The 27,749-nt window shown below is 42.0% G+C and overlaps 2 pseudogenes; one reads left to right on the top strand and one right to left on the bottom strand.

The window, feature by feature from the left end:
- Positions 1-27,749, bottom strand: part of LOC114622368 — a 159,444-nt pseudogene that overhangs the window by 12,790 nt on the left and 118,905 nt on the right.
- LOC114622425 lies at positions 23,160-23,812 on the top strand (annotated as a pseudogene).

The raw sequence follows: 27,749 nt of genomic DNA, 5'->3' as shown, positions 1-27,749 counted from the left end.
GGAGAGGGAGAGGGAGAGGGAGAGGGAGAGGGAGAGGGAGAGGGAGAGGGAGAGGGAGAGGGAGAGGGAGAGGGAGAGGGAGAGGGAGAGGGAGAGGGAGAGAGTGTTAGAAGATACTGGGCCTGGTGTGGGTTTTTGAAATCTCAAAGCCCACCCCCAGTGACATATCTTCTCCAACAAGGCCACACCTCTAATCCTTCCCACACAGTTCCTCCAGTTGAGACCAAGGATTCAAACATATGAACCTATGAGGGCCATTCCCATTCAAACCACCACAGACATTTAGAGTCTGAGGAAAACAGATCATGCATCCCTTCACTCCGCCTCCCAGCTGCCAGCATTGTCTACAGAGTTCACCCTCCAATTTGGACCTGGAGCTTCTGCAGAATAATTTAATTGTATTCTATAGCAGCCTGGCAAATACTTCTTCGGTTGGCCTCTTAGCAGATGATCTGTGAATGAGAGGCCAGAGTATTAACAGGGAACTTATCTCCAACACCGTTCATCTTCAGCTTTGGTGAGCCTTTCTTTATTTGTCCTGATGTCTCACCAAGTTCCAGAAGTTTCTGTATTTTGTCAAGTTTGTAGGTTAGAATTTGTAATGTCATGTACACGATATGCAACCTTCTCTGTGTCTTTTGCAGGCATGCTTTCCTCTAAATAACAAGGTAGGATTTAGGAAACCATTTTCCTTTAGCAAACACTGCATTTGGCATTGGAGAGGAGATGGAGTATGTCCCTTAAGGCCTCTTCACTTTCAACCACCTCTTCTCTCTGTGAGAAGTATTGTTTTGTAGTGCGGAATACTTGTTGAACAAATGCCTGCTAGAAGCGTGGAAAGCTAAAGGCTTGACACACAGCTATATTCTTCAAATGTCCTCTGAAGAATATTGAGGTTCATATTCAAAATCAATTAAAGGGTTGGGAGGCCTGTCATTTTAATCTAAACACAATAAAGTAGGAGAATCACACATTTTAAGCTGACACAACTCCATTTTACCCCAGCACCACCATTAAAAGGTTTGTAACCTTTGTTTATCTACTAAACTGGGTAGCTATTCCTGATGCTACTCTCCAAAGGCCTATTCTAAGAAAGCAATGTGACCACTAAGAATAACATAAAGACTGTTTCAAATCCAGGTATACCCTTTGTCTTCCCAACCCCTCCCACCAGACGGGTCCCCAATCTATTGTACACTGCAGTCTCAGGGTGTGGAGGAACTGGGGAGCATGTTCTCTAGGGGCAGCAGTGAGTATGGCAGGTATAAATGACCCAGGAGACTGTCAGAGGAATTGGCCGCCTTATTGAAATGGCCGCCTTACTTTATAAGGTTCGAGTCAGAAGGGATGGGAGAAGATATACTTAATTTACATATGAAGACCTGATTGGAGGCAAACGTTAAGGCTGTACCAATTCAAATTTCAAAGCTTAGTGGAGGAGGCGGGGACTGAGATTAGACTAGCAGATTGCCTGTCACATGATCTCTGAGAAGCCAGTTCCCTGGAGGGGAGTGAGAAGCCTACTGGGTCTATCTTGACCTGGCCTTTGTCTCTCTGGGGTTTTAGGGAGTGGCCTCACTCCTGCCCTGCTCTCTGAGAGCTTGTCCTGGCTATGGGCAGTGCTCTGCCTCATCTGGTTTGGGAACCCACATACCTGGGTTTTCAGAAAGGTCAAACTGGGCCTGTTTAAGAACTGAAGTGGACAGGCAATCCTTCCCCCCCCACCCTCTCTCCCTCCCTTCTTCCCTCCTTCCATCTCTCCCTTCTTCCTTCCCTCCTTTCCTTCCTTTTTTTTTTTGTATTTGTTTTTGAAACAAGGTTGCACATTGTAGCTCTGGCTGGCCTGGGACACACTATGCCTACTAAGTATTGGGATTAAAGGCATATATGACCATGCTCAACCTATTTGTTTTTGTGTTTTGAGGTGGAAATCTCTCTGTATAGCTAAGATTAGCTTTGAACTCATAATCCTCCTGCCTCAGCCTCACCCCTTCCATGCTGAGGATTTTGGCATTTGAGTGATATAATCTGAATATACAACAGACCCTTTATGAAGTCATTTTTATTAGTTAGTTTACTTAACATGAAATTTTTATTCTTTAATGTTTTTGAAGTGGGCACTAACATTTTTGTGAGTAAATTAAAATGTAAACAGTTATTACTTTAAAGAAATAGTAACTTTTTCTAGTTGAAATGAATCCTGGTGAAAAGTGTACCTCGTTGAATCACACGTTCATCAAGCATGTTTCACATTCATTGTGAAATTAGAGATTTAAATGTTTGTACAGAGAACTTTCAAGGACAAGAGACAGTAAGGATGCAGACCCAGGAAGTAGTAAATTAAAAGGGAAGCAGACTGTGTATCTTCTTCCATGACCACATGCTACCAGTTCATGCAACAAGCTTGACAATTTTGATATTTGTTTTGGTGTTTGAATAGACTTGCATCTGCAGAGATTCCTAAAACATTTCTCAATACAAACAGTCATGGGATCTGGGTTTAGCCAACTGCGGTCCTTCAGGCTAACTCATTGGCTGATTTTCTTTGAAAATTGAAATAGGAAAAAGGACTTGGGCCCTGGGGTCTGTTAAAGCATAAACACTCCACAGGTTATTGAACTGACTGCAAATTGTAATGGATACCTCTGTTGTCCAGGAGTCCACACAGAAAATACTAAGTATTGAATGTGGAAATGACTGTGCATACGGAGGTCTAAGATCTGTCTCTTGATATACTGAACCTGCCAGTGCTGCTGCTGAGTGGTCTACCTTTAACTAATAGTTCTCTGGTATTCAAAGCGAATCTCTTTCAAAACACCGGACACTGAATACTGATTCTAAATTTCTTTTCCAGTCACAGACAGCCAAGCAGCAACTTGGCTCAATAATACTCAATAATAATAAAAAATCAAAATTGTAATAATCTCATGACAGTATTTGATAGTCACCAAAATTTGGCAAGCTTTGCTCGTATCTCTGTCATCAAAGAAGATGAATGAATCTTGACATCAACGTGTTGGACATTTCTTAAAGTAACATTAAATAATTTCACTACTTCTAGGATTTACTACTAAATGTTGCATTGAAAGCACTTTGAGGCGGGTGGTGGTGGCACACGCCTTTAATCCCAGCACTTGGGAGGCAGAGGCAGGCGGATCTCTGAGTTCGAGAGTTCGAGGCCAGCCTGGTCTACAGAGTGAGTTCCAGGACAGCCAGGGCTACACAGAGAAACCCTGTCTCGAGAACCCCCCCCCCCCCAAAAAAAAAGCACTTTGAGATTACTCTCCTTAAAGACTTTCAAGATTAACTGGTTTAATTTTTGTTTTCTGAGTTAGTGTATAATTTCTAACTATTATAATTTGGGATGGTTATGAATTTTGAGTACTTTGTTTTCCTTTGTTTGTTTTTTGTTTTGTTTTGTTTGAGACAGGTTCTCACTATGTACCCCTGACTGGCCTGGATCTAGCTATGTAGGCCAGGCTGGCCTTGAACTCACAGAGCTCTGCCTGCCTCTGCCTCTCAAGTACTGGGACTAAAGGTATGTGCCACAATTGCTCTGAGTACATTTTGCCTTAAAAAAAAAAAATGACAAAACTTATCTTCATTTAAAGTTTTAACCTAATAAATTTTTTTTTTCATTTTTTTTTATTAGAAGATTCATTTTTTTTCTCAGATTCACTTTGGTTTTTCCTATTTATCCCTTTCTCACTTAACTGAGAAAGAATTGTTTCTGGAGACTTCCACCAATTTACCTCTATTTCCGATCTGGAATTAAAACAAAACAAAACAAAACAAAAAACCAAGAAGGAACATACACAGAAATTAAGGAAGTTCCATGAGAATTATTTGTTTGGCTGGGCCAAATGAAACAGTCACTAAAAACTAGATCCATGTCTACGTAGGTAAATTGTAGATTCATTTGAAAGGATTCTTTCAAAAGTGATGAGTGTTAATTTTTCATTATTATGTTTTCATAATATTGCTAGTTTATGGCTTAAAAGACAGTTAGTGATAAAAATAATTACTTGACCACACACTGACCTAATAGTATTCGTGAATTTTCTGATATAAATCTAAAACACAGACCTGATGACTAAGCATTGCTTACTAAGGGGTGGCCATTTTTAACAGGTTGAACTAACTTCTTCTGTATCGGTTAAATAGTTACTCTAAACATTCCTCAACTTAAGCAATGCACTTTCTTTGAAAGCTAACAAGAAAATATCTCTCCTTTCACAAATGGGCTAGAACTGAGAGCAGGCTGTGGAGAGGAACCCCCTCACCCCACCTCATCCTTGGGGGAGGGGCTGTGCTACTGATCTGCCAGTGACTAGGAGTGCACATTCTTAATTGTGTGATTTGGAAAAGGTCATGGCTTCCTTTCTTGAGGTTCCAACAAATTTGAGGCGGTGGCGGTGAGGACCACAGGACAATGTTGCTAAGTCAAGCCTTACAGAGTAAATTAATCGTGACAGAAGAAGGGCTAATCAGGAGCCAGCAGGATGGGGGAAAGAGCCCTTTTATTTCCTTACAAAAGTGACCCGCTTCATTTGAACCACACAGCTTTTGTGAAAGAAAGATATAGATTATAGTCATTAGCAAGTGATAAAACAACAAAAAGAAGTCTTTATATGATGAAATCCTGTGTCTTAACTTTGTGGAGACTTGGTCTGAATCCTCTAAAGCAGTTAAGATCAGAGAGCAGTCAAAAGAAGAGCCCAGAAACGTGTGCTCCAGACAGGAGTCCATGGGTGAGACACGGAGCCCAGAGGACGATGCCACAGTCAGACTGACAGAGTCACATGTATAAATGGAGAGGTTGTGGGGGAGGAGGGGGAGAGAGAGACAAACAGACAGACAGACAGACAGACAGACTGACAGAGACAGATAGACGTAGAGAGAGACAGAGAGGAGAGACAGAGAGGCATAGAGAGAGACAGAGAGAGAGGAGAGAGACAGAGAGATAGACATAGAGACAGAGATAGGGAGGAGAGACAGAGACAGGGAGACAGGCAGAAATATAGAGAGAGACAGAGAAACAGAGAGAGGAGAGAGACAGAGATAGAGAGACAGACAGAGACCAAGAGACAAAGAGAGAAGAAAGAGGGAGAGGTAGAAAAAGACAGACAGGGAGAGGAGAGTGAGAGTGATGCAGGCATAAACTGAATTACTTGCAAACATTTCTGCATTCCATCCTCTGTCACACCAGATTCCTGAGAGTCCTCACAGTCTCTGCTGCCATTGTTCTGCCTTCTAATCAGGAAAGTAATAGCCTATCATTTTGTCAACTGGGCAATCTTGGCTCTCATTCTTTCCCAGCTTTCTACTTAAATGTACTGATTAAACCGATTCTGTTACTGTGACGTTATCTCTGAACACTGACAGCTTACGTCAGGATCAACTTAATAATAAGAACCTAGCAGCAATCAGGGCTTGTTTCAATGTTTCGAGAAGTCTTGCTTTTGAGAAAGAGGAGAAGAATCATTTAAACACATCAAGAGATTGAAGACTCTTAACCACTGAGGTCTAAGATGGAGTTTTGCTATTAGGATTGCTGCTATATTCCCAACTAGATCTGACACACAGTAGGGGCCCAAGTTCTAGATCTACGTCTGACACACAGTAGGTGCTCAGCATGGCTTTCTGAAGCAAGGGAAAATTACATGAAAGGCCAAGCTAGTTAGAAATACAAAATTGTTATCTTCTAAATAGAAATTTCAACATTTAGTATTGTAGGAATATTTTCTTTTCTTTTTTTTTTTCTGCCAAGTGCACTTTATGGAATCCACTGTGGACAGACAAGTGAAGGTAACATTTGCATACACATAGGGTAAAGGTCAGGGCCTTAGCTTGGGTGTGTGTGTGTCTTGACTATAGTCTTACCCTATTTTCAAACTTAGCTTTCTATTTTTTTTCTTGGTATAAAGACCTATTTCCCATGTATACGTTTTCTTTTTGCCTGAGAGTTGGCTTCTGTTTCCTAAAATTTTTCTTTTAAGCAATTGTTCATTTTTATTGCTTGAGATTTAAAATAAACAACAACACGTACTGAGTATTCAGCCCTTAAATTTGTTCTAACCCTACTGTTGAAAAGGCAACATTTCATTACTGTGATTTCAAAACCAAAGAATAGAGTCCGTATTGAAGCCTAAAAGAGGCCTGGAGGTGTGGCCAGTAACGGAGCCCTTGCCTGGCTTCTGGAAGGCTCTGAGTCTGATACCATCACTGCAAAAGCTTGACACCCTAAAACCTTACAGAAATCTAGGTGATTAAAAATGGTGCTTGTTTGTAAACCAGAAAAGTACATTAAATAATTTCAAATTATTACAGATTCAGCAATAAGATTTTTTTTTTTTGAAGACAAGGTTTCTTCGTGTAGCCCTGGTTGTCTTAGAACTCTGTAGAACAGGCTAACCACAAACTCACAAAGATCTGCCTGCCCCTGCTTCCCTGGTACAGGGCTTAAACACATGCCTCACCACTGTCCTGTTTTAAAATATTTAAATCTTTTAAAGGACGTTGAGGAGCTAGGGAGACGAGTCAGTGGTTAAGAGTACTTACTACTCTTCCAGAGGACCAAAGCTCAGTTCCCAGCACCCACATCAAGAAGCTCACAATTGCTATAACTCCAACTCCAGGGGCTCTGGTGCCTTCTTCTAGCCTCTGCAGGCACCCACACACCACACATTACCAACCCCACACCACCGCCACCGCCACCACCACCACCGCAGTTATGTTAGTCTAGGGAGCTAGCTCAGTCTATCACACAAGCATGCTGACTTGAGTTTGATTCCCAGAACCCAAGTGAAAGTTGGGCAGAGTGACACGCACATCTTATCTTGCTGCTGGGGAGGTGGAGGCAGGAGGATCCTTGGGACCCTCTCACTAGCTTGTCTAGCATGTTTGGTGAGCTACATACGAATTAACAGCTGAGAAGTTCTTTTCAAAAAGCAAGATGGATGCTGTTTTGAGGAATAACAGCAAGAATGGGGTTTTTTTTTTGGCCTCTGTACACACTGACACATATTTAACACACACATGCAAACTCATGTGCATGCCACACTAAGGTGCACACGTGAGTGTGTATGTGTGCACACGCACACAAAGAAACATGTTATCACATCTGTCATCACAGAAAGGAGTACAAAACACATAAGAGTGAAAAACTTCCGAAGCATTTTAATGTTAATTCCTTTTACCAAAATCTACACGTTTAGTAGGGTTTAAAATATAACTCTGAACTCAAAAAATTATCCTTAGCCAGACAGTGGTGGCACACACCTTTAATCCCAGCACTTGGGAGGCAGAGGCAGGTGGATTTCTGAGTTCGAGGCCAGCCTGGTCTACAGAGTGAGTTCCAGGACAGCCAGGGCTACACAGAGAAACCCTGTCTTGAAAAACAAAACAAAACAAAACAAAAAATTAAAAAATTATCCTTTTTGCTTTGAGAGATCTATATAGTCTTTAGACCTTCTGGGCCACATCTTGACATTTTTATGAGGTGTATGCTCTTACAAATAAACAAAGCAAGTCCACCCAAGTTCTGAGCTATGGCATCCTGAGTTCTCCTTCTCTTTCTCTTTAGATGTGTGTGTACCTGTGCATCTGCCCAACGTGTACAACTCCTTTTAAAGTCCACACTGATATCTTTATTTTAATCTCCAGAATACCACAGTTTTTAGTTGTCAGGACACACATGTTCTTAGTTCCAAGTTAGCTGGTGTTTTCACACAATTCCAGGGGCTGGAGAGCTCAGTGGTTCCGTGGTTAAGAGTTCCTGCTGCTTTTTTTGCAGATGACTTGTTTGTTGTTGTTTTGTTTTTTGTTTTGTTTTCCCAGAGGTTCTGTTTCCAGTACCCATATAGCAGCTCACAGCCATCTTGTTAGCTCAGTTCTAGGGGATGTAACACCATCTCCTGATCTTTTCAGGTACCATGCATGCACATGGTATACACACACACACACACACACACACACACAACTCACACACACAGAGGCAAACACTTATACACATAAAATCAAAATAAAACATAAAGGTTTTCTAACAATTTCCTTCCTTATTGTTAACACCTTTGCATATCAGGCAAGCATAGGCAGTATTTATCTAATTTTTCAATGAGTTTGGACTTTTATTCTTCATATCTAAAATTCTATACCTATATTTAGATATTTCTATATCTAAACATTAAAAGATTCACTAGAATCTTTTAAACTATAACTCCATAGCTTAGGAGCTAGAACCCCAGGGTCCTGTGCTTTATTTTCTGTAGAACCATAATTCATGAGTGAGACATCCATGCCCTGTGTTTTAAGTCCCCTGGCTCCTACATTGTCATTTTTAAAGTAAATCATGGATCAGGAAAAGAGACAAACAAAAATACAATCCTATTACTTGAGATTATTTTCTGATTTTATATGTTTGCAAAATTTTTTGTTGTTTCGAGACATGGTTTCTCTGTGTAGCCCTGACTGTCCTGGAACTCACTCTGTAGACCAGGCTGGCCTCGAATTCAGAAATCTGCCTGCCTCTGCCTCCCAAGTGCTGAGATTAAAGGCGTGCGCCACCACCGCCTGGCATATGTTTGCAAATTCATCTCCCTTCCATTTGTCCCTAGTCTATGGCTACCTCTTCCCTGCAGTCTTCCCTATTAGAGTCAGAAGGCTTGGCTTACTTCTGTGCTTCCAAAGAAATAGTTAACGCTGTGTGTGGTGTTCATACTCCCGTCTCTCTGGTGGTTGGAATAATTGAAGAACAAGGGTTCACTGTACTCATTACCCAATCTACTGCCCAGCATTAGGCATCTTAAAAAACATCTTAGGAACTGCTGATGGACTGCAAATTGGACAGAATTAGTATGGGGCAGCATTGGTTTGGTTAACCTCAAATGGACCTTGAATTCTTTCATCGAATGTCTTATTAGGAATCACTAAATGCTTTGCTCTGTTATTTACTGATCACTGGTAATAGCTCATTGGAAGATTTTATTTTACCAGTTTAGGTATTCCTTAAGGGGAAAGGGCATTTTAAATTGCTATTTAAACTTTTTTTCCCCCTCTTTGAAAGAGAAGTATATAGTAAGGCAGAACAGCCCATAGCTACACCTCCACATGGGTTTGTGTCTTTTTCCCTTTCCTCAGCTCAGCAGGGTATGCATAAACAAACTCCATCTGCCTCACTTGGCAGCAACAGAGGTCACCTTAAACAGATGAGCTAATCAAGAATTTCTCCAGACTTCCATTTCTCCTCCAACTTAGCCTTTGTGTTCATGTGGCTCAAATTCAGTTTTGAGTACTATACACTATGCATGAATGATTTGCAGAATGCTGTGTGACTCCAGTTGTGTCAAAGTTCTTATGGGAAATGGTGTATTTAGCTCCTTTTTGCTTTTGCATTTGTGGTTTCTGAAAATGGTTGCTGGAAACGGGCTGCTTCTACTCAGAAAGCAGAGAAATTCAGCCTTTTCATTGCTTGTGGCCACATTAGAGTCTCTCTAAATTATTTTTCCAGTGCTGGGAATTGAACCCAGAACCTTGCCTCTAATTAGCCAAGCTCTTTGTGACGAAGCTGGTTTCCCGTCCAGCCAACTAGAATTCCTGTTACTGATCACTCTCTGCAGGATTTAGCATTAGATTAGTTTGGGTGTTACTATTTGTTTGGAACCAGACATTGTTACTTTTAATTGTTATTTGGGGCAAATGTTATCTAGGCTCCCCATTGTTAAGAAGTTGAAATGTTTCATTCTTCTGCATGTGGACATCCAGTTTTCTCAGCACCATTTGTTGAAGATCCTCTTTCCTCTAGCTTATCTTTTTGGCATCTTTGTCATGTATCAAGTGTCTGAAACTATTTGCACTGGTGTTTGAATTTTCAATTTTGTTTCATTGGTGTACATATCTGTTTTGGTGCCAGTATCCTGTTGTTTTTAATACCATGTTTTTAGAATATATCTAAGGATCTGGGATGGTAACCCCTCTATCATTGTTCGTTTGCTGAGGATTGTTTTGTCTATGCTGAATTTTTTGTGGTTCCATATAAATTTTATTATAGTTTTTTTTTTCTATTTCTGTGAAGAATAACTTTGGGGAGGGTGGTGGTTTGAATATGCTTGGCCCATAAAGTGTGCTACTGTTAGAAGGCGTGACCTTGTTGGAGGAAGTGTGACGCTGAGGGGTGGGCTTACAGGTCTTCATGAGAGTAAACCACAGCACAGAGTCTAAACTGGGCTGTTTTGAAACCTCCTGTCATCAAGGTGGGAAACATGGCAGCATCCAGGCAGGCATGGTGCTGGAGGAGCTGAGAGTTCTACATCTTGTCCTGAAGGCAGCCAGAAGTCTGTCATTCTCAGGCAGCTAGGAGAGGTCTGCTTGTGGGACTGCAAACTGTTCAGCCTTTCTGCAAATCAGTGTGGAGAATCCTCAAAAATCTGAAAAGAAATCTCTCCTAGAACCCATTATGCCGGTCTTTGGCGTCTGTGGAAAGGCCTCAACAACCTACTCCACAGATCTTCACTCAGCCATGTTCGTTGCTGCTCTGGTCGCAATAGCCTGAGAAATGGAAACAACTCAATTGTCCTTCCCTCGATGAGTGGACAACGAAAACGTGGTAACACACACTATGGAATGCTGTTCAGCTGTCAGGAAAATTGAAATCATTAACCATGTAGGCAGGCGGATGCAGCTGGAAAAGATCACATCAGTGAGGCAACTCAGACCCTGAAAGACAAACGTCACGTGTTCTCCCTCATCTGAGGCTCTTAGCTCCAGATCTTCAGTTATGAGGGTAACCCTCACTCGCCATCAGGGAGATTTCTCTTTGCAACAGTTGGAGACCATGGCAGAAAACCACAACCAATCAAAATGCAGAGTTGTAGAGCCCAGTTCCAACTGGTAATCTAAACACAGCTCCTGGACTTAAGACTCGGGGATCATTTTGGAAGAGGGGACAGAAAGCTTGTAAATGCCAGAGGGATAAAGAGTTCACTGTGAGATATTTTCTCTTAGGAATTTCAGAAGCTGCACCCATAAAGTCTTACTAACAGGAGTGGAACAAAGATGGCATCCCTAGATCGTAAAGAGCTGAAAGCATGTTTGCTCTTACCCATGATGCTTGCATCAAAGATGCTGGGTTGCAGCATCAATTTCCTCCTGAAGGGTTTCAAGCAAGAAGTCCGTTTCATTCTCCGATCTTACCAAGTTTCTTTCAGATGGTGGAATTCATGCACTGCTTTTAGTTGCTCACTTAGTAGCATGGTTTGTTTTCCAATGGAGAAAATGACGGTAAATATCGTTAAGTTTGATGTATCAATGGAATCAGTGCCACAAAATGATCCTCATTATTAGGTGTCCTCAATTAGGAGAGACCCTCTCCACATAATTCTTCATTTGTGTTTATGATTCTTTTAACAGCCTATCTCTTTTCGCTTCCTTTGGCTGCCCGGAGTATTTCATCACATATTTAAGCTATGGCAAGAATATGCAACTGAGCAGAATAAACATAAAGTATGTATTTAGATATGGTTCATTTAAACCAATCTAAAAGATTTCTCTATTTGGTTTTCAATGCCTGCTAAGACAGAATACTGGACTCAGCCTCGGGTAAAACCAGCTCTTCATCCAGAAGACATCTGCCAGAGGAGAAAATGCAAGCATGACCTGGCTGTCAGCTTACTTGGCACACCGTGCTTCTAAGTAAGAAGCATGACACATTGTGTCCTAGAAGTCAGAATGATGAATTCTGATGTAGTGTGAGTAGCTGGTAGCTGGCCTGCAGTCTGCACCCTCCGTGACTCCATTAACCTGCCTCTTCCTGGCCCACCATCCAATCCGAGACAATGTGCTAAGCAAACGCAGTCGATAGGTTTCCAGTATATAAGTACTTGTTCACATGCAATAAGGCAAGTGCTGTTCTCTGAAACCATCTTCAGAGTGGTTCATCTCTGCTCCCTTTGCCGGCCCATGAGCTTTGCTGTCTTGGGAGAAGCCCCAATAACAACAGCAGTTTGCCTTCACTGTCCTTAGTGCTACAGCTGTGCAGTCTTTTAATTTCCAAGTGTGGCAAGGAAGTCTCCTAACTGGCGAGTGAACACTCATTCCCCCCACACCCCCCACCGCCCCCAACTTCTCTTGACTGAGTTCAGCGTGTATCTTCGGTTCAAGTGGATAATGAACACTCTCTTTCTGATGGAAACAATACATAGGCACCTTAGCGGATGCAGCTGGAGCAATCTGAACATTAATTCATCCTGAATTTTTCTTCTCTTCCACAGACTGTTTTCTTCAACCTCCAACTTTCAAGTCTGTACTTCTTCAGGCTAACAGTACTGACAATAAAAGCAACTTCAGCTATTGTTCTGGCTGCTTGCATTCATTCCTGAGCACTTTCTGTGTGCCTGGAACCATGCTAAGTGGCTTGTCTTGAGCAAGAATCCTGTGAAGCTGAGACTATCTTCTTCCTGATGAAGAAACGAAAGCTGGAGAAATCATTTGTTTGAAGCCACACACCATGGTGCCTTGTCCTCTACATTTAAGCTCAGAGTGCCCTCACTTCCCTGTCCTCCTGATTGATCGCCTTTGTCAGTTCATCTAGCAAACAGTTCCTAGCTACAGCTGGCCTGGGAAATAATCCTGTGTGTGGGGAGAGAGTTCTGTGTGCCTCACTGAGGCCTTGGTGAAGGAGCACCAAGTGGGGTGGTGGTGAAGGAGAAGACAGGAGTCTGTTTTCTGGGGAGACAAGGGAAGGCTTCGAATAGGAGATGTTGTTTGGGTGGCTGTCAAGCCGCTCCAGGCCTTCTGCATGCTGTCTGACCCAGGGGACAGGCATCTTGGCTTGTGTCAAGCTGACACACGAAACCAGCCAGTATGATGAACAAAATGACTACAGGACTCTAAGTAGAGCCTGAGAGGACAGCAAGAGGAAAGGTGCCATGAGCCAGACAGAGGTGATAAGAAAATGGTAGCTGCCCAGTCCCTCCAACCACAGGCCTCTGAACTCCTTCCTTATTGCAGTCACATGCTACAAAGGAAGAGTGAAGAAGCAGAGAATGTTACCCAATCTGTTTGTTCCTAGCTTAAAAATCAACCCTTCTCTCCTCCCCTGGGATTCTCCCTAATTCATGTTTCCAAGGCAACAATTTAAAAACAGTATGATTTCAGAGACCTGTTTAAGAACATTAAGATATAACCTGCCTCTCTCTATTCTATTGGAAAATCAACTCATGGTTTCTAATGGAAAAATTAAATGTGGTTTTCATTGTGAGTGTGCACGTGGGGTCTTTATCTGCGTGAACGAGGCATGCAGATTTAATAGTGGCCGTCACAGCAGGACTAAGAAGTCCCATGGCCACACTGAAATTCCTGCCTGGGGGAGCTGACTCTTGCTGTTTTTCACTATACATGGTTACTTTGTTCTTTGGGAGAAGGAGCTTTGTCTTTGACCTAAAAAAAGAAAATATCTGACGTCACACAGCACTTCATTTGAGCAGGTTTCTGGTCAAGATAGAGCTATTGATGTTGTTGCCATTCTAAAAGGTTAGAAATTACCAGTTTATGCTTTTAGAGTCACTGCAATAAACATGTATGCGATTTCAAAGGTACTGCATAGCTTGCATACAAATAATGCCAATTATGAGTGACAGAAATGATCCCTGAGATTATAGTCAATAATGGCAATTACAATAAAAACTGGTTAACACTCTCAGCTCTGCTGCATGTCATAGAACATGCAGATTGGTCCAGGAGGGGCTCCATGGGACACTTTGGGACAGTGTTACACCACACCACAGACGCAGGTCAAGCTCTGCCCACAAGCTGCTCTTACCCAGGAACTCAGCGGGTTCTGTAGTCCAAGCCAAGCATTTATTTGCAGTCTCCACTGGCTTCACTAACCGATGAAGCATTTCATGAAGTAAGATTATTAAAATGTCAGACAGACACAAGGAAAGAGGCTAACAGACTTTGATTTGTAAGAGCTAACATTCTTCATTTTTCCCCCCTGCATGCTAGACAAGAATTATATCAGTCCTATTGCCTCCTCCTGGTTGATTACATTTTGATTACATTTTCATTGGGAATGTTTATGTGTGTACACCACAGTGCTCATGTGGAAGTCAGAGGACAACTTGTGGGAGTCACAGATCTCTCTTCCCTCCATGTGTGTTCCAGGGATTGAGCGCAGGTTGTCCGGGTTGGCAGCAAGCACCTATACTCACTGAGCTGTCTCACTTTTTCCCTCCTGGTTTTAAAATAGCCAGTTATATATAGAAAAGTGAGTTAAGTGTGACCTGGAGAAAACACTCAAGCGTACGCAGTGGAAAACGGGTTTTAGCCAGAAGTGCACATATAGGAGACAACGTTGTCACCCTGATCTATAGTCCCACCTTATTTGATGCTCCTTTACATTGACTTTCTTTGGAAGCATACTTTAAACCAATATGATGTAAGAATGATGTCTTCCAGAACCACACAGACACCAAATTTGTGCTGTCTCCTATGGTTCTCACTAACCATATTGCATTTTTTCATAAACAACATATGTGAGTCAATTATCTCCTACTATGTGGGCTCTGGGCATCAAAGTCAGGCCAACAGGCTCCATCTACTGAGGTATCTTTATCCACTGAGCCATCTTGTTGGCCCCCCATGTAACTATTCAAGGTTAAATGAGTAACATTCAGAAATGCACAATTCCACCCCTCATTAGCTTTTTAAGATAATTAATTCATTGACTTTACATCCTGATTGCAGCTCCCCTCCCTTTCTCTTACCTCTCCACTTGCCACCGCCCTCTCCCTTTCTCCTCAGAGAAGTGGAGGCCTCCCATAGATATCAACCTACATATCAATTTGTGATAAGATCTTCTATTGAGCCTAGACAAAGCAGTCCGATTCCGAGAAATAAACCCACACACATACAAATGGACATTTAATTTTTGACAAAGAAGCCAAGACTACACAATGGAAAAAAGAAAGCATCTTCAACTAATGGTGCTGGTCTAACTGGATGTCTGCCTATCAAAGAAGGCAAATGGATCCATATTTATCACCCTGCACAAAACTCAAGTCCAAGTAGATAAAAGACCTGAACATAAAACAGTATACACTAAATCTGATAGGAGCCAAAGTAGGGAATAACCTTAAACACAGTGGCACAGGAAACAACTTCCTGAACAGAACACCAACAGCTCAGACACTAAGATCAACAATTAATAAATGGGACCTCATGAAACTGAAAAGCTTCTGTAAGGCAAAAGACATCCTCAATAGGTCAAAACACCAGCCTACGGAGTGGGAAAGGATCTTCACTCCCCTGCATCAGACATAGGGCTGGTGCCCAAATTATCTAAAGAACTCAAGAAATTAGACGCCACCACACGGAATAACCCAATTAAAAATGGGGGACAGAGCTAAACAGATAACTCTGTACAAAGGAATCTCTAACGGTCGAGACGCACCTAAGGAAATGTTGCAAGTCCTTAGTCATCAGGGAAATGCAAATCAAAACCACTTTCAGATTCCATCTTACAACTAACTGGATGGCTAAGATCAAATTCTCCACCCCTCACTGGTAATACCTACACTCTTTTTTGTTGTTGTTGTTTATTTTATTTTATTATTTTTTTTGTTGTTGTTTCGAGACAGGATTTCTCTATGTAGCCCTGGCTGTCCTGGAACTCACTCTGTTGACCAGGCTGGCCTCAAACTCAGAAATCCACCTGCCTCTGCCGCCCAAGTGCTGGGATTAAAGGCGTGTGCCACCACCGCCCAGCTATACCTACACCCTTAAGTGCTTGATGGTTACCTGTAACTAGTGACTTCTACGTTGGGCAGCACAGATGTTCAATGCTTTCCTTACTGCAGAGTGATGGACTGAGCAGGGCGGCTTTGAATCCTACAACTGGAACTCACACATGACTGAAAGGCGTGCATCTCAAATCCAAGAAGACAGAGGATCACCATGAAGCATCTGCACCATGCAGCAGGCGTTCTGTGAATATCTGTTCAATAACTAAGTAACTATGTCGTAAACCCAGAGACATGAGGTTCTGTTTCTCTTCAGGGGGATCAATTATTATTATTCTCTACAGGCTTCCAAATAGCAGTTAGTTGGCTAATTATCAATCATGACCACCCTAGATGTCTGTTCTATTGCAATAATTCAGAGAAATTTTAATAAAGGTGAATATTTAACACCGGCTAATAGTTTTAATGTAGGAAAAGGTCTTTTTATATGATTATAAATATATATTTTTTCATAACTAGAATTAAGTCATGTGTACTTTCTAAGTGCACATTGCTTTAAAAAAAGAATCAAATAGAAGAATATGAAACTTGTGGGGTGTGTGTATGTGTGTGTGTGTATGTGTGTGTGTATGTGTGTGTGTGTGTGTGTGCGTGTGTGTGATGCCCGCAGTAGATCTGAGTGACTGCACCTGTGTTTTCAGCATTCAGCTACTTAAAAATGCATCTTCCAGATGGATTGCTGTAATAGTTTCCCTCACACTCATTGTAGAGTGTCCTGCCATGACCTGTAAACTCTGAGAACAGTTGTGGGTGGCGAATGATAAATTGACAAGCTTTATGGTCTAAGCAAAACAAAACAGAACAAAACCCCACACAACAATGCATTTTCATAGGAAACAGTTTTTCTCTGGTGAGTTAGAGCACAGCAGAGTTGTACAAAAATTGAAGGAGGATGATTCCCACGGTCAGCAGCCATCTCTGGAAGTATCAGAATCATAAATTAATGTGTTTTGGCTTAGTGTTCTCCACCATACCGCCTGCTTCCAGCTGTTCAGGGACAGGTGGCCCCCGGACTAGGAAACATACACAGATGTAAATGAAAGCAAAACACACATTGGGAAACTGGCAACATTCTTTAACTCCACAGTGAAGGGAGTTCCCCCAGAACTGACAGAGGGGCACAGCCCAAAGATGTGGTCTAGTATTCATCAAGTACTCCAGCAAGTAATGTAGGATACATGGTGTAACTTCACCAACTGGACTAGAGTTTTGTTCTACAAAATGCCATTCTTTTTTTTTTAACCTTATAATTAGCCACTTTGCCATATTTGTGCTTTTGACAGAAGGTTGAAAGTTCTTGTTTCTTCCCACTGTGTTCTTGAGTCACTTCTGAAAACTGAAAAGGCTAGAGAAGATTAGAGAAAAGACAAACCCAAGCTGCTTGCAGGAATCTTAAATTATATCTGACTAAGTATGCTTAAACATCAGCTCTGTAAGTACACTTCGGATGCACAGGCAGCTAGATTCATAAAATGACTCTATTTACTAACCTTCTCTGCATCCTTGGAGGTCCCACTAGAGTCTGCACAAGTAGATGGGCTGACAGGAAGTTGTTACTCCTGAGGTGTGTGGTAATGATGGTTGCTCTTGATTATTGAGCGGTGCTTTCCTGTCCTTGTACCCAATCTGCCTTCTTGAAACTGGTTCCCACCCCTCTGAGTCCTTTCTCGTAGAGTTGCACAAAGTGGTGGCCTCCTTATTCCCCAACCTCATGTGGCCACTTTTGCTTGCCTTCACTGCCATGCTTTGAGACCATCCATTCTAATTCCTTCAGGCCGGTGGTTCTCAACCCCTGGGTTGAGACCCCCTTAGGGGTTGAATATCAGACACCCTGCGTATCATATATTTACATTATGATTCATAACAGTAGCAAAATTACAGTTATGAAGTAGCAATGAAATAATACTCTGTTTGGGGGTCACCACAACATGAGGAACTGTATTAAAGGGTCACAGCATTGGGAAGGTTGAGAACCACTGATTTAGGCCCTTATGCGACTGAGCAGTTCTATTCAGTGTTCAAGTTGTCTTCCTTTAGACACATGCTTTAGACAGTTAATGTTAACAACGTTGTATTTAGAAGAAAGGAAATTTTCTGTGTTCTCGTTTACATGTAGAAGTTAAGTGTCCATCTCAGAGAAATGCAGAGAGTAGTAATGTCTGCCAGGGAAGGGAGAGGGAGGGAAGGGTAAAATACAAAAATACATAGGAGGAGGAGGAAGTTTTAGCATGTTTTATGACACAGGAGGATGACCATAGGCAAAGGCAATCAATCTGTTAGATATTTTAAAATAGCTATAAGAGAGGCTTTTGAATGCTTTTTAACACAAAGGACTGATGTATAGGTATGCTAGTTACCCTGATTTTGATCATTAAATATGCATCAAAATATCACTGCATACCCCATAGCCATGCAGATGAAAGCTTGATCAAAACTTTAAAGGCTTGTAAAAATGCTATGTTGCTCAGACATGACAGTAATGGTCCTGGAGTTGTACAGCTAGTGAAGCCAGTGTCGGGATGGTGACTGCACTGAAACTGAGCACAGTGTGCCCTCCACTCCAGCCTGGGCAGCCGTCACTCCCCTGGCAGCCTGGGGCACTGCTGGCTCACTCTGCAGCTTCACATAGTGAAAACCTCCAGCTATTTTCACATGCGTTGGTGCCAAGTGATTACTCTCATCCTTATGCAAATGATCTTAAATGCCTAGTTACACAACTTTACTTTTACCCCGTTAACATTTCTTGTTGCTTCCCACCCACGCTAGAGCCTGTTAGGCTATCTGGCCTCGTGTTCCGTCCTTAACATATTAGCTTACAGTTTCGCAGCATCTGAAAATTTGAGAAACTTGTTTCTCCAACTCCCTCTAAACTGTTGACCAAAATATTGGACAGCACAGTTGGCTCTCTCTGTGGGAATGCACTGGAGACCACCTCCTGGCTGACATGGAAATATTTATCTGAAGTTATTTAAACAGCTGGGAATCTAGTTAGCCATATATCTTCTCTGTACTCAAATGAAAGTGTTTCCTGATTGTAGAAAGCAACTTTCCTCAAGGGATTCCCTCATGGACCAAACAACTCAAAGTAGCCTGTGATGAGGGGGATTTTAATTAAATTAATGCTATCTGAACTTCAAGGTCATAAACTGCTCTTGGCTTCCATGGCAGGACTGTATGTTGCATGCTACTACAAATATGCTTTCCCAGAGGTCTAAGAAGCATGCCAGACAGTAATATCATGGATGGTAGAAGTTCTATATGAGTTAAGAAGGCAAACATTTGTGTGGAGGCCAATCTGTCTACTCTGTGGTTTGTGGGTGTAAGTATAGAGAGTACAGAAGAACGTGACAGATGGGTGTGGTCACCTTGAACACACATCTTGGTTTTTAACACCATTTTCCAATAAAAGAACCAACATTTGTTAGAGCTGTTTCTAAAAGTGGGGCAGGAAGTGCATGAACCCAGAATATTTTGCTCTGACTATAAACTAAGAAGATACCTTGAAGAATTCTATAGTATTTGAGTATGAAAGAGGCATAAATTCTAACTAAAAGCACTTCCTATGGCCACAGCCTGAATCATTTCAACAACAAAATAGTGTTGGGTCATTATGAGTAGGATAGTACAAATACCCATGAATTAATTCATCGTTATATATATCATGATGTGTCTGTTGTCCCCATTTATTCATATATATATTCATATATACATATATATTCAAATATATATATAAATATATATTCTTTTGAATAAATGGGGACGCCAGGCAGTGGTGGCGCACGCCTTTAATCCCAGCACTTGGGAGGCAAAGGCAGGCGGATTTCTGAGTTCGAAGCCAGCCTGGTCTACAGAGTGAGTTCCAGAACAACCAGGGCTACACAGAGAAACCCTGTCTCAAAAAAAAAAAAAAAAGAATAAATGTGGACAATGGACACATTTCCAATAGAGAACAATCTCAGTGGTTTGTGGAGATAATGAAGTCTTCAGGAATGTTGATAAGACTCCTTGCCCTGTCAGTGTGGGACGTGCATGGTGATGTCCCCTTTCTAAAAGTGCAGTATGGGGGGAGGGAAAGAGTAACTGTATAGCGTAGAAACCTGACAGACGCTTCTACAAAGTGACCGTGAGTCACAGTCAGTGATTAGTTATGTTAGTCTTATGTGATGAAGTGGGTCCTTGGTCATCTTCTCACATCCCAGACTCCCAGGCTAATGAGAAAAACGTTACTTGAGGTGAAGCACATTCGATAGATAGTCTAAAACTTGTGACAGTTATGAAAAATGAGGACAGGCAGGAGGAAGCTAAAGAGACATGGTAACCTATTGTAAAGAGCTCTGGGTAAAACCCAGAGCATTCTACGAAAATTGTGAAATCGAGTTAATGATACTATATCAATATTGGGTTATTACTGTGACAAATAAAGCAACCAATATAAGATGCTAATAATCGGGGCCAGTGGGTGTGGTGCACACTTTCTTTGTACTATCTTTATAATCTCACAATATGTTTTGTTATTAAAAGAGTTTGTGCTTTTGTAAAGGGGGTATGGTGTGCTTGTGTGGGTTGGTTAGAGAGGGTTGGAGCAGAAGCAAGGGAAGGGCAAACACATTCTGTATAGATGAGTCATTCTTAGCAGAGCAAGATGGTGCACTCCTGCAACCCTGGCATCCAAGAGCCTAAGGCAAGAAGACTGCAAGTTCCAGGCCAGCTTGGACTACTTAGGGAAATCCCGTCCTTAAGAAAGCTACTTATATAAGATTTTACCTTTGGATAATAAGTTCAACAGTGGAATTAAAGTTAGAGATGACTCTCATGCATACTAATTGAAACGACTCTAGAAACTGTATGTATTTACTTATTTGTTTTGGAGACCAGGCCTCATTTTATAGCCCAGGCTAGCTTCCAATTCTTCCCGCCTCACTTTCCTGGGATTCCAGGCATGCAACCCCAAACCTGGTTTAAGACTCCAGCTTCTTAAATTAGTGTTTTGATTTCAATAAACCCGCACTTCTACATCACGGAGTTGACTTTTTGTAAAATTTCATATTGTTGTACTTGTTTTCTCTCCATCTCTTTCCATATGAAAAGTACTTGAGAAAATACATTTATTAAGGAGGGGGGGGGAAGACAAAACAAAACTACTAAACAGCCTTTCCACAAATGGGTAATTTTCTAGTATTTAAATTTTTCTGTGCCTCTTGTCTGGTCGACTATTACAGGTGCTGCAGGTAATTCTTCTAAGTGTACATTGAACAGTAAAGGTGTGCTTCATAGCCCATAGTCTTTCGAAGCCATCCGTGCTGGTGTGGAGAACGCAGCGTGATCATTGCCGCGGGTGATGACGTCACCATTTAAAATGCCATTGTGCATCTGGACTCACCTATTTTTGATTATAGCTTCTAATTAGTAATTGTTTCTTGACTCTTACCTGGGACTATGTGTGTGAGATAGTGAGCAGGTTCACCATGTGTGGAGCCTGACTTCTCAGAGAGGCCTAGAGGAAACAGGTAGGCAAAGCTTAGCTCTGGAGCCCTCCATCTCTATTTTTGGGCCTCTGATTCTTGGGAAAATAAATAGCAACTGTGTCTTGTTTAAGGAAGTCAAGTTTAGAACCACTAATCCTCAACAGCATATCAATAAAATACCATCTGCAAACTTGGAAAACCTGCTTCACCATCCATTCCTATTCCCAGTGGACTAGAACGTTTCTAAGTGCCTTGCCTAGTCACAGAGGCTACCTTGAGAGGGTGGGTCACAGTCACATTACTGACTCACTCTGCCAGGGATCAGATTCCACTATCCATCAGTGCAGTGGTCACAGACAAAGTCTGTGACATGTGGCAGACAAGGGAATGCTCCTGTGACAGGGCCAACTTCCCCACCCAGGGGATGTGCAGTGAAACTCATTCCCAAAGGACAGTTGGAACACCTGGAATAATAAAACTGTGGTTAGAGGTAGACTCAGTAACACTGGCATTTAGCGAATTGTGGAAAAGGCTTTTGAGAGAGCTCTCATAGGAGTTCTTTGCGGGACCCAGCAAAGAAGCTCACTGCACAGCCTAGTCTTTGTTCACGAATCCTAGCAGGTGCAAAGCTCCAATCAGTTTTGATCTTCCCAGATATCAGTCTCCCATGAGTCAGTCTAAGCTTCTGGAGGTTTTGGCGGTGATGACCGTGAGTCTTTTAAGCTCTTTTCCAAAATTAAAATTATTTAAATAATTTGAAAAATACGTCTTTCTAAATTAGCTTGGGTAAACTGAAGTTTTATAAGTATTCCCCTGGAACTTATCACTTCCCTTTACTTATTAGAGCTTTGTCTTTCATGGCACAAATTCTCATATTCCTATATTAAAGTCTCTTGATGAGCGTCTTACAGATGCCTAGGATTTTGATTCAGTGTGCAAGGAGTACAGCACAGGAATTTTCACGTGAACAATGATGTTAGTGGTCAAAGAAGCAGTCACAAAATGCAATGCTGGTGAGTATTGCCCACCGGCACCTGAGACCAGGCGCTATACCCAGTGAGCACTGCCCAGCAACCTGAGACTGGGTGCTATACCCATTTCTGCTGACAATTTTCATTCTTTCTTCATGGCTGCTGCTTTTGCTAGCAAGGATCCCCCAAATGAAAGAACCCTGGGAAAGCTAACATCACATTTACAAACTGCCACTTAGCAACCATGTATTCCCCTTGGGAGCTCTGTGAACTTACTTTTGCAGATCTGATTCAGGGCAGATCCAAAGTGACCTGCTTTGCAGGACTGGCAGCTGGGGCCCGGAGTTTTATGCAGACATGTGAGACATTCCCATTACCAGCTTCAGGATTCTGGATCTGTTATATCTATGTTGTTGTAGGCACAGAGGCGGCAGGGTGCTCCCCAAATTCTTGGATTGCCATAGAATCCAAGATCACATTCTTCACACTGATCACCTGGAAGAAAAGAGAAAAAAAGGAAATGGAGGCACAGTGGGTGTTGGGATGTGTAGGGGTGGGTGTTGGGTGTGTAGGGGTGGGTGTTGGGGTGTGTAGGGGTGGGTTGGGGTGTGTAGGGGTGAGTGTTGGGGTGTGTAGAGGTGGGTGTTGGGTTGTGGAGGGGTGGGTGTTGGGGTATAGACTGAGGCTTTAACAGAGGGTGATTGATCTTTTCTGGAGACTATGTCAAAGAAAAGTAGGAGTTCAAAATTAAAAAAAGTATTCATTTTTATCTATCATTCATTGAGAAAACAAAAAGGTGTGCTGGATAGTTTTATGTCAACTTGACACAAGTTAATGTCATTTTGGAAGAGGGAACCTTAACTAAGAAATGTTCTCGATTTGCCAGAGCTGGATCTTTTTCTAAGCCACTCTGTAAGGACAAGGCCATGTTCAACTCAAACGCCAAAACTGTAAAGCCCAGTGGTGAGAAGCCAGATGAGTTTGAATCTGACATCTCTCAGGTGTGAGCTTGTCTCTCGGGTCTCCCTGATTTCTTAGCCTCTGGGTCCCCTGACCCTGGTGTGGCACCCAGGTTCTCTATATTCATAGGCACTGCTTGAGCTGGAGATGAACTCAGATCTCAAGGTGCAGCTGAGGGAACTCAGCATCACCACGGCCATGAAAATTGGAGTTGGTGGTGGTCAGAAAGCCATCATAATTTTTGTACCAGTTCTTCAGTTGAAATCACTCCAGAAAAAATCCAGCTAATTGTTGAATTGGGAAGCACATAGTCTTCATTGCTTAGAGGAGGATTCTGCCCATGCCAACCCAGAAAAGCTGTGTGTAAAACAAGCAAAAGCACACAGAGGCAGTGCTCTGACAGCTGTGGACAGTGCCATCCTTAAAGACTTGGTCTTCCCAAGTGAAATTGTGGGTAAGAGGATCCATGTGAAATTGGATGGCAGATGGCTCAAAAAGGTTCATTTAGCCAAAGCACAGCTGAGCAACTTGGAGCAAAAGGTTGGAACTTTTTCTGGTATGTATAAGAAACTCATGGGGCAAGGATATTAATTTTGAATGCCCAGAGTTTCAATTGTAAAGAAAATAACTGAATAAAGTGTCAGTCATAGAAAAAAGAAAGAAAAATAAAATGTTCTCACCAGATTAGCTTGTGGGCAATCTGTGGTACATTTTCTTCTTTGGTAATTTATGTAAGAAGGCTTGCTGTAGGCAGTGCCGTCCCTGAACTGATTGTCCTGTGTGCAATAAGAAAGCAGGCTGTACAAGCCATGAGGAACCCAACAGTAAGCAACACTCCTCTGTGGCTCCTGCCCTGTTTTTGCCCTAGCTTTCTTTAATAACGGACTGTGATGTTGAACTGTAAGCTGAGATAAACCCTTTCCTCTCCACGTTGCTTTTGGTCATGGTGTTTTATCATAGCAGTAGGAACCCTAACTAAAATAAAAGATTATTTAGATCTAAAAATCCTTTGGTCAAGAATGGATTCTACTCTATCTTTAAAAACTGTGGCGTTGGGGCAAATGATTTCTAGGTCTTTATGTAACTGGAGTCAGTCTTCTGGATCTGAGGATCGAAAGCTGACCTTAGTCCCCATTCTCCCTGGGGAATCTTGGTTTCTGTACACCATGCAGATGGACTATGGTGTAAATGAAGCATCCATAGGGGATAGTGCCAAGCAGCTGGAGAGGATGCCTGAATGGATGTAGGAGGTGGTCCTGATGCTACTAAGGTCCTGTTCCCCAATTGATTCTTAATTGATCAATAAAGGTGCCAGGAGTCACTTGCTAGGTGGAAGGAAAGAAGTGGGACTTCTGAGTCCCTGAAGGCAGGCTAAGAGGGCAGGAGGAAGAGAAAAGGATTTGCCATGCTTCGGAAGTCATGAGTCATGTGAGATCCAGGATGGAGTGGCCATTGGCCACTTCCCCGACTAGCAGTTGGGTAGCAGGTGGGATATTTTAAACATAATTAAGCTGAGGGCAAATTTAGAGGACTGAACAAGGAAAAGGTAACTGAACAACTAAATTGAGGGCAGATTTAGGACAGTGAGCTGGGAGTGAAAAGGAGGATGTGAGATAGCTGAGGAAGGCTTAGAAGACCCCAGCAATTGAGCCAATAAGGCTGGTTGAAAAATTAGGTAATGTATGTGTCTTTCATCCGTGGATTCGAGGGAACCTAGGTGGGATTGCAGTCTGCCTGGAGCTTGAAGCGGGGTAGCAAAAACTACATGCTTCAAATGGATGCTAGTGGATTTCGGAGTGCAAGCCCTGTAGTAGTATTTCTGCTGAGCTCTGCATCAAAATGCCATTGTTCTCCTCAACACTCTGCCTCCTACCCTCCAGGCAGCTACAGTTGTTTGGGGCCCACTCCACATTTAGTCCATCTGCTGAAAATACACTTAGTCTCTAAAACTGACCAACCAAGCCAAACTGTGCTTAGAGAAAAGAGAAGAACAATGGATTAACTAAAGCTACATTGTAACCTCGGATATAAGAACCAAAAAGCATCAGTCAGTGATTTGTGATTACAATGGTAATTACTGTTGAAGGAAACAATGTTGCATATAGTGTGCAATGTTTTCTTAGCGTGAGTAAAATCAAGTAGACCCTAAAAGCTTTCTAAATTGTTTACATTCTATACTCATAGTCGTTGGGGTCTGAGAGTTGCTTCACAAACTACAGGGATATCAGTCAGACAGTGATGGTTTATTGAATGCACATCCTAAGACTAAGCAGATTAGGAATGTAGCTCAGAATCATCTAAGCTATGACAACAAACATTTCTCAGGGCAGGCTTATAAAGGAAAAGAAAAAAAAAACCCGCAGTGAGCTCATATGCAGGTGCAGGAAGTGCTGGCCAGTGATCAGCTCTGACTCAAGGTATTTTAGACACAGCATTTCATATTGACCTTTAACTTGATGGCTCCTACATAAAGCTTTGTGGAATTTCTTAATATTAACAAACCTCATACAGAACATACAGAATATAACCAGATATGTGATCAGCATCACCTTGCTCTGAGTCAAGTTATTTCTCTGTGTCAATGACTGGTAGGAATACTTGAGCAACAGTATGAAATGGCTGGCAGGCATGGAACAAAATGGCTATAGGTATGCTGGGTCAGATTATGACATTAGTCATGCTTAGGCTTTTTAAAATAAAAATTTGGAGCCAAGCAGTGGTGGCACATGCCTTTAGTCCCAGCATTAGAGAGGCAGGGGCAGGCAGGTCAGGTAGGCTAGCCTGGTCTACAGAATGAGCTTCAGGACAGCCAGGGCTATACAGAGAAACCCTGTCTCAAAATCAAAATCAAAACAAAAATATTGATTGATTGAGCAATAGATATAAATTTCATATTTGCAGTATCTACCCTGTAGTGTCCAAATCAATGTTTCAATAACTCAATCAGTTACATTTGTGAAATATCAGTTAAAGTGTTTAGAATTGTGCAAAAAAGCAGCTGTCTGATTAAACTTTTCATTCTTGATATAATTAACATTCCTATAACATGTTACTTATTCATAAATTTTATTTAACATGTGGTGATTTTATTTTTGAATGACTGAATTTGACTCAATCTCTCTTGGTCAGTTAGTTTTGTAAAACTTGAAGACAATTCTAATTCAGCGGAATGGGTTTGTAGCTGTCACTAGTTTTTTTAGCGAGTCAATGCTTTTGTTAAGTAAGCAGTAACCGAGGTGACTATGCCTGGTAACCAGTAACCTTGGCTCTGCTCTGCTCACCTGATCATTTCCAGATCGTAGGGCTAGATGAAAGAAAACAAGACTTCATACCTGTATAGCCTGGAATACAACAGGTTATATCTGAGCTCCAAGAATTCTGGTAACACAAGTGAAGAAAATACTGATTGTTTGAGAGAACATGTGGACAAGGCAAGGGTGACAGGATTGTCCCGGAGAAGCATTTTTTTTTTTTTAATTGAAATGTTCCCAGGAAAAGCTTGTGTGCTAGCCAGAGTGCATCTGGATGCTTTAGGACAGTGTATCTCAAAACTGAGTATTTTAGATGCTCAATTGATCTGTAAGGACTTTTCAAAGTGTACCGAGGTCTCTAAGATATACCTTTAAAGCTCAATATAATAGCCTGTGTGATGCACATGTCAGATCTGGGGATATAGATGCAGTGGGCAGGCATGAGTTATCTACTGATTTAATCAAACATTCTCTGACTCACAGGATCATTTTGAAGGACGGTCTGCTCACAGTCATCTTTCTACGTGTAAATACTGCTGTGCCTTCCCTCACAGGTCTTCCACTGTGAAATAAGAAGAACAATGTAAAGACCTCAAAATGAAAATGCTCATGAATCCAATACCCTTCACAGTTTATTCCAGTTGTAAAACCTCCACAATCAAAGCATGACCCGGTGTTTGAACCACAAAGTTCAGCAAACCTATCACGAGGGCAAGGGCGGCATCTGGAAAACCCAAAGTAACCCACTACTCACTGATCACAATGGGGGCCAGTCACCTCCCCATGGCGGGAGCACTGACCAGTTATTAGGTCACATATGGTGTCCTTAGAGCAGCAGTGATGGTAGTGGCATGCTGGGTAAAGCAAAGAGAATTATGCTGAGGCAGGGCAAGTGTCCTGCTGAAACAACTCTAGCTCTGATTCTGGAGACCCAGCCCTAACTCAAGTCAGTGAAGTGGGTTTGATGTGTGCTTAGAACAAAGTCTGGCATTCATGAGTGCTGGGCTAATGTTTGGTAACTAATGACTCATCAATTCATTCGATAAATAGCAGGTCATGGCCAGCTGGGCTTTATGATAGTTTGCGGGAAGAAACTGAACAAACAATACATTTCCAAAGACTAAAGCTTCCCTGTATGGTGAGTCAAAATATAACTTGAAGATGGTAAACGCATTGAGAACCCTCTCAGGGTGTCCAGGTTCTCCTTTTCCTAGATGAGGCAGATGAGATAGTCTTCCTCTGTTGAATTGCCCAATTCCCTGAGCTCATCTTGCCTGTACAAAGATGTGGTGACTATTTGGTCTG

This window comes from Grammomys surdaster, unplaced genomic scaffold (genome assembly GCF_004785775.1).
Source record: "Grammomys surdaster isolate TR1022 unplaced genomic scaffold, NIH_TR_1.0 188, whole genome shotgun sequence".
Taxonomy (NCBI): Eukaryota; Metazoa; Chordata; class Mammalia; order Rodentia; family Muridae; genus Grammomys; species Grammomys surdaster.
The sequence above is the reverse complement of the archived record's forward strand: the minus strand, read 5'-3'. Positions and strand labels throughout refer to the sequence as shown.